The sequence below is a fragment of the Mus musculus genome, chromosome X, assembly GCF_000001635.26.
Source record: "Mus musculus strain C57BL/6J chromosome X, GRCm38.p6 C57BL/6J".
Taxonomy (NCBI): domain Eukaryota; kingdom Metazoa; phylum Chordata; class Mammalia; order Rodentia; family Muridae; genus Mus; species Mus musculus.
Window position 1 is genome coordinate 32,758,952 of NC_000086.7, and position 7,430 is coordinate 32,766,381.

Consider the following 7,430-nt stretch of genomic DNA (forward strand, 5'->3'; position numbering starts at 1 on the left):
CATATTATAAGAGCTTTTACTTTGAGGGTTGTTTTTCTTCTTTTTGAGAGTGTACAATTATGTAGTCATGACCCTCCTGCCCTAGTCTCTCCAGAGCTAGGATTTTAATTATGTACCACTATGCAAGGTTTAAAGTACTGCTCCGGGTTATTACTTTTTTTTTGAGTGTTTATGATAGCCACACTAATGTTGCTTGTACATTCTCAAAGGTAACAAGTTTGTTTAGAATTTGAAAACTTTTGCAGTAAAAGTATTTCTTACTTATAGTGCTTTTCACAACCTTTCCAAGTTGATGTCTTTCCTGTCTTGACTTAAACATCACTTGCTCAAAGTTTTTTTGTTTGTGTTTTTGAGACAGGGTTTCTCTGTTGTAGCTCTAGCTGTCCTGGAACTAACTCCAACTCTGTAGACCAGGCTGTCCTGGAACTCAGAAGTCCACCTGCCTCTGCCTCCCAAGTGCTGGGATTATAAGTGTGTGCCACCACTGCAAGGCTTTTTTTTTTAAACCCATGATCCTGTTGTTCTATTTTTCACTGTAGGACATCATGTGAATTATTTTTAATAAAATGTGGTGTGTGTGTGTATGTGTGTGTGTGTGTGTGTGTGTGTGTGTGTGTGTGTGTATGTGTGCGTGTATTTAAATGTGTATAGCACATGTGTATACAAGCACATGGCCTGAAGTCATTACGGTGTTTCCTTCAATTTCCAGATAGAATCTCTCAATGAATCTCGAGTTCACAAATTTGTTCAGAAAACTCTAGTGGTTCTCATGTCTCCACCTCCCCAGTACTGTGACTACAGATGCAAGTTGCAATGCCCAGACTTTTCTTTGGATGCTGGGGACTCAGTCTCACGTTATTACATTGTCCTGTAACTACTTTACTGGCTGAACCATCTCTATAGTGCCAGCTCATTTGTCAGTTTTACTCAAAGAAAAAATCATCTTGAGCACAACAACATTGTGTCTCATTCAGTTACATCCTAGTACCTTAAAAAGGATCTAGAACTGTGCTTCTCAACTTGTGGGTTATAACTCTTTTGACGGTCATATATCAGATACCCTGCATATCATATATTTACATTATAATTCATAATAGAAACAAATTACAGTTTTGAAGTAGCAACAAAAGTAATTTTATGGTTGAAGTCACTATAGCAAAAGGAGTTGCAGTGTTAGAAAGGTTGATAACTACTGACCTATAACATAGCCAGTAATTTGTTGAATCAATGAATCATTACATGAATTTACTATATTTAAAAAATTAACTTTAGTTTTTGCCTTAGCTTACCTCAAAGATAGGCTGCAATCTGTAAACTAAACAACCCTTTCCTCATCCAAGCTGCTTTTGGTCAGTGTTTTATCACAGGAGCAAAAAGGAAATTATTAAAACAATCTGTATCCATCAGGGAAATGCAAATAAAAACATTTGTAATTTTTTTAGCTGTAGTGGTTTAAATAAGAATGTCCCTCACAGGCTCATATATTTGAAAGCTTAGTCATCAGGGAGTAGAATCTTTGGTAGGGTTATGAGATATGGCCTTGTTGGAGTAGTGTTGGACGCCCAACTTGCCTGCAAGTAAGACACCACAACAGGGTCCTTCTGCACATGTTTATTGGGAGAGCTTGATTGCAGAGGCGAAAAGACCCCGAACCCAGAACTGGTGCTGCTTATATAGGCCTAGGAGAGGCGTGTCTCACACCCAGATTGGTTATGCTTACTATCTCATTTGCATGTCTCACATCTGATTGGTTAGCATACCTCATTTGCATGTCTCTCATCTGATTGGTTAATTCTCAAAACCTCATCTTGGCAAAAAACTTTACTGCATATGTACACATTGGGTGTCTACCCAAACTTATGCTTGGTAGCCAAGAGTAGCCAGCACCACCCTGCAATGGCACATGTGGCTTCCCACAGAGTAGGTGTGGCCTTGATGGAGGAAGTATGTCATGGGGGTGGCTTTAGGTTTCAAAAGCGCATGGTAGGCCCAGTTTTCCATTTCTGCATGTGAATCAGGATGTAGTCACAGCTACTGCTCCAGTTACATGCCTAGCACCATGCTCACTGCCATGATGATAATGGACTAAGTCACTGAAACTGTAAGCAAGCCCCAATTAAATGTTTTCTTTTATAAAACTTGCCTTGATCATGGTGTCTCTTCACAGCAATAGAATACTAACTAATCCAGACTTGAACAGACACCAGCCCACCACCATGCTAGTGGGACTCATTGTCACATGTGGCTTAGGTCCAGAGTCTTCCTAGATTTTGCTCTAGCACTCACCTAAGCCATTCCTCCCAGCCCATCTCCGTTACTTTGTGCTCTCCATTCTCTTCTATTGACCCATGGCCAATATGGCTGAGACATAGGTAGGCTGCTGCTGTTGAGGTACATGATAGGGAATGCCTTGGGGAACTGTGAGAGAAGCTAGAGAGGTTCCAGAGGAAAAGGAAGAGGCTGTTGCTCCCACTCCTTAGGTGGATTTTGTTCCCTATATTTTTCTTGGATGTGATTTCATGACTCCTGTGTCAAGTATTTACATTCAATTCATAAGGCATGTTTATTCATTCATGTTAAATGCTGGAAGACAACTACAGAGCCCAGTCTGGCGGAAGGATAGGCTGAGTGTTTTCTTCAGTGTACCCTGAATCTGGTTATGGCCTTCTGCCTTGCTTTCAAGCTTTCTCAGATATAGTCTATAATAGGTGCTAGGCATTTGTGTTTAAATTGGTCTGTCTTAAGAAAGTTCTCTGAAAGAGCTGCTCGGTTAATATTTAGCATGTGCTTGCTGGCTTTTATGTTTTTCTGAACTCAAACAGCCTTCCTTAAATCATTGCTTACTTTATTAAATTTGTGAATAAAAACACTGAAACTGAAATAAAGTTGTCTACAGTATTAGATTGTATTCTACTTCATTCTTTAAAGTCTTCAAATCCTAGGTCTTACAGAGAGATCTGCATAGGACAATGAATGTTGACAAGCTGGTTGTGCCTTACTTCATCTTCTTGATTCTAGTCTCTTTAAATTCCCCTTAAACCTACCCCTTGCCTGCCCACCTCAACCCCTCCTTGAAGCCCATATCCATTCCCTTGGGATTCATCACTGTAGTGGCTATTCCTGGATGTCAGCTTGATTACATTTAGAATGAACTACAATCCAGAATTGGAATACTCACCTGTGAACCTGATCTTGAGGCTGGAAGATACAAGTTTCTGACATAGATCTTGGCATGGAGATCTTGAAGCATAGTGGCTATGAGTCTCAGGAGACTAAGGCAAGGAGACAAAGCAAATCCCAGATTCAGGAATGGTGACACATACCTTTAATCTGAGCCACACCTTCTGCTGGAGACCTACATAAGGACAATGGAAGAAGGAAGATCCTCTCTTCTTCACCTGCTTGCCTTGTAGGACTGAGAAACTGTTAGATCCTTGGACTTCCATTCACAGGTGCTGCTGACCATTGTTGGGGAGTTGGACTACAGACTGTAAGTCATCAACAAATTCCCTTACTATACAGAGACTACCCATAAGTTCTGTGATTCTAGAGAACCCTGACTAATACAATCACTAACTGCCACTAATGTACAATAATTCTGCCTTGCCTGCCCCTAAGAGCCAGATCCTAAACCCTACCTAGAAGACGTCCAGAGTCAGTCTCCACTCCTCAACTGCTAGCCTATTACCTATACAACCCACTGAATTGATCTGGGACAGCTTATGGTTTGAACAGAGTTGCAACCAGAAAATCCTATCCAGTACAAGTTGGAATCCGAATATTAAAATACTGAGTGACTCAAAGAATGAGAACCAAATATCATTCTGATGGTTGACAACTTGTCAGATAGGAGTAATAGCAACCAAAGAACTAAATGCCCACCCAAAAGGCAAAAATAGATACACATACACCAAGGAACACCATAAGAATCCTAAATCTAGATATTTAGATCCCAATGCAAAAAAAAAACAAACAAACAAACAAAAAAAAACAAAAAAAAACAAACAAACATAAACAGTGACGACAATATGCCTCCACCAGAAACAACCCCTTACTATAATATTCCCTAAGAAAGAATAATTTAGATTGAAGTATGTGGTAAGGACTTCAAAATAGCAATTATGCATATGTTCAAGGACCTTAAAAGGATATGAATAAATGTCTCACTGAGAACTCTGAAGACAAAAATAGTTGACTGAGGAAATGTAAACAATTCAACTATGAAAATACAATATGACAAAGAAGTAGAATGACTAAATTAACCCAAACTGAAATAAGACTTGAAAATAAAAACTCAGGAAGTCAAACAAAGACCTCAGAGAAAAGCCTCATCAACTGATTTAATGAAGTGAAAGAATTTAAGGTCTGGGGAACAACGTGGAAGGAATGGATATCTCTGACATTGGAAATATTAGATCTTAAAGATCTAGGAACAACAGTGTGGGTTGGTACCCAGGGGGTCCCCATTCTTAGAGGACAAGGGGAGGGGGTGAGGGAAAGATTGTGAGGAAGAGACTGTGAGGAGGGGCAGCTGTGATTGGGATATAAAGTGAATAAGTAAATAAAATAAATAAGTAAATGGAAAAAATCTAGACACAAAACATCAGACTATCTGGAACACTATGTTTTGGGTTTTTGTTTGTTTGTTTGTTTGTTTGGTGTCACGGCACTCTGGTGGAGTCTGCTTGACAAAGCGAAAGCTGGGAACCTGGTTCATGAAGCAAAGAGTTTCAAGGAAACTCCCTTCCCGGGGACCTGGCATTTTCTCCCTAATCTATATAAACCATAAAATTAATTTTTCCATTCCTGCATTAGTCTATTGTATGGATCCACGTGCTCTCTATATAGCATTACCTTATAGTAAATGCCTTTTAAGATTGTATTCTAACAATAGCTAAAGCCTTTTCCCAGTGTTCTTAGATTCCAGATAGCAGCAAAGAGCTTAACCTATTCAGTAACTAATTAAGCACTACCATAAAGCAATAAAGCACAGCCATTAATTCAGTTGTCTGCAAAGTCTAAAATTCTCACTGAGATAGAAATTCGTATTATAGACTACATTCCATGCCAAGAGAAAATTAGTATACTATACTGAAAATGGACAGTCTCCAGATATAGATAAGAATTAATGAGGCCTAGAGAATTTTGGGGTCAGTGACAATACATTAGTCTTGAGGCGTATCAAGAGTTAACTACCCTGAGGCTATTAACTCTAAGTGTAAAACTCTTGCCTGGCAGAAAGTGCTAATCTCTAAGGTAAACATTTATCTGGTCCCTACAAATTCCCTTTGTAGTCACTCCCTTTGCATCTGTGTTAATCTCTAATGTTAAACGTTTATCTGGTTCCTTTTGAAGTCACTCCTTTTGCACCTGGAAAAATTCAATGTGCCTTTTTCTGTTATGATTTGCAATTTACTCTGTATTATAAAAGTCTGAGGCTCGACTAGAAAATTACATTCAGATTCAACACCTCTCTTGTGTGTATCTGATTGTCATTTCATCTGACTCCTTTGCCCATCTGCTTAAGTAATCCTGTTCCTCGCAGACCAGGGACCCAGAGGGTCTGCGGCAGTTTGGTTTTTGGTTTTTGGTTTTCTTTCATTTTTTTTATCAAGACAGAGTTTTTCTGTGCAGTCTTGGCTGTCCTGGAACTCACGCCATAAACCAGGCTGTCCTCGAACTCTGAAATTTTCCTGCCTCTACCTCCCAAGTGCTGGATTAAAGGCATGCACCACCACTGCCTGGCTTTATTTGGGACACTATGTACAGACCAAAATTTATGACTGATAAGTTTACAAAAAGGAGACAAAGCTCAGGTCAAAGGCACAGAATATATTTTAACAAAACATCCTAGACATAGATAGTGCAAGAGGGAAATATCAAGGAGCAAGAGGCATATAGAACACACCCCAGACAGGACTAGAAAAGTTCACACACACACTATCCTATGACACATAATAATGAAAACACTTAAATGTACAGAACAAAGAAATGATATGAAATCTGCAAGGGAAAAAGACCAAGCTATATATAAAGTCAGGCCCACTATAATAAAACCTGATTTTAATGGAGACTTTGAAAGCTCAAAGGGCCTGGGCAAATGGTCTACACATTATGAAAGACCAAAAAATGCCAGCCAGGACCACAACACCTAGCAAACTATCAATTATAATCAGTGGAGAAATAAGACCATTTCCTGATTTAAAAAACAAATATTATTATATTTAAGTAATATCTATCCAGCAATTCAGTACTACAGAAGAAACTAGAAAGAAAAATTCTGCATGAAAAGAAGTGTAAATACACCCAAAAAGATGCAAGGAATACACAGCCCAGACCATTTAACCAAAATAAGTTTAAGCAAGAACAAGACAACAATAATAACACAATAATAAGAATTAACAAACACTTCTCATAAATAACTCTCAATACTAATAGTTACAATTCTTCAATAAAAAGACAGGTTGACACTCCTGGGCATATATCCAGAAGATGCTCCAACTTGTAATAGGATGCATGATCCACTATATTCATAGCAGCCTTATTTATAATAGCCAGAAGCTGGAAAAGACCCAGATTTTCCTCAACAGAAGAATGGATACAGAAAAGTGGTACATTTACCCAATGGAGTACTACTCAGCTATTAAAAACAATGAATTTATGAAGTTTTTAGGCAAATGGATGGCTCTGGAGGATATCATTCTGAGGTAACTGAATCACAAAAGAACACACATATATTCACTCACTGATAAGTGCATATTAGCCAAGAAACTCAGAATATCCAAAATACAATTTGAAAAACACATTGAAACTCAAGAAGAAGGAAAACCAAAGTGTGGATACGTTGATTCTTCTTAGAAGGGGGAACAAAATACCCATGGAAGGAGTTACAGAGACAAAGTTCAGAGCAGAGACTAAAGGAACTACTATCCAGATACTGTCTCATCTGGGGATCATCCCATAAACAACCAGCAAATGCAGACCCTTTTGCAGATGCCAACAAGAGCTTGCTGACAGGAGCCTGATATAGCACTCTCCTGAGAGGCTCTGCTAGTACCTGACTAATACAGAAGTGGATGCTCACAGTTGTCCATTAGACGGAGCATAGGTTCCCTAATAAAGGAGCTGGAAAAAGTACCCAAGTAGCTGAAGGGGGCTGCAGAACCATAGGAGTCACACCAATATGAACTAACCAGTAACCCCAGAGCTCCCTGGGAATAAACCACCAATAAAAGAAAACACAGGGAGGAACTTGTGGCTCTACCTGTAAATGTAGCAGAGGATGGCCTAGCCGTTCATCAATGGGAGGAGAGGCTCTTGGTCTTGTGAAGATTATATGTTACAGTATAGGGGAATGCCAGGGCCAGGAAGGAGGAGTGGGTGGGTTGGGGTAGCCGGGGGCGGGGGAAGAGGAGAGGGGATTTTCAGAG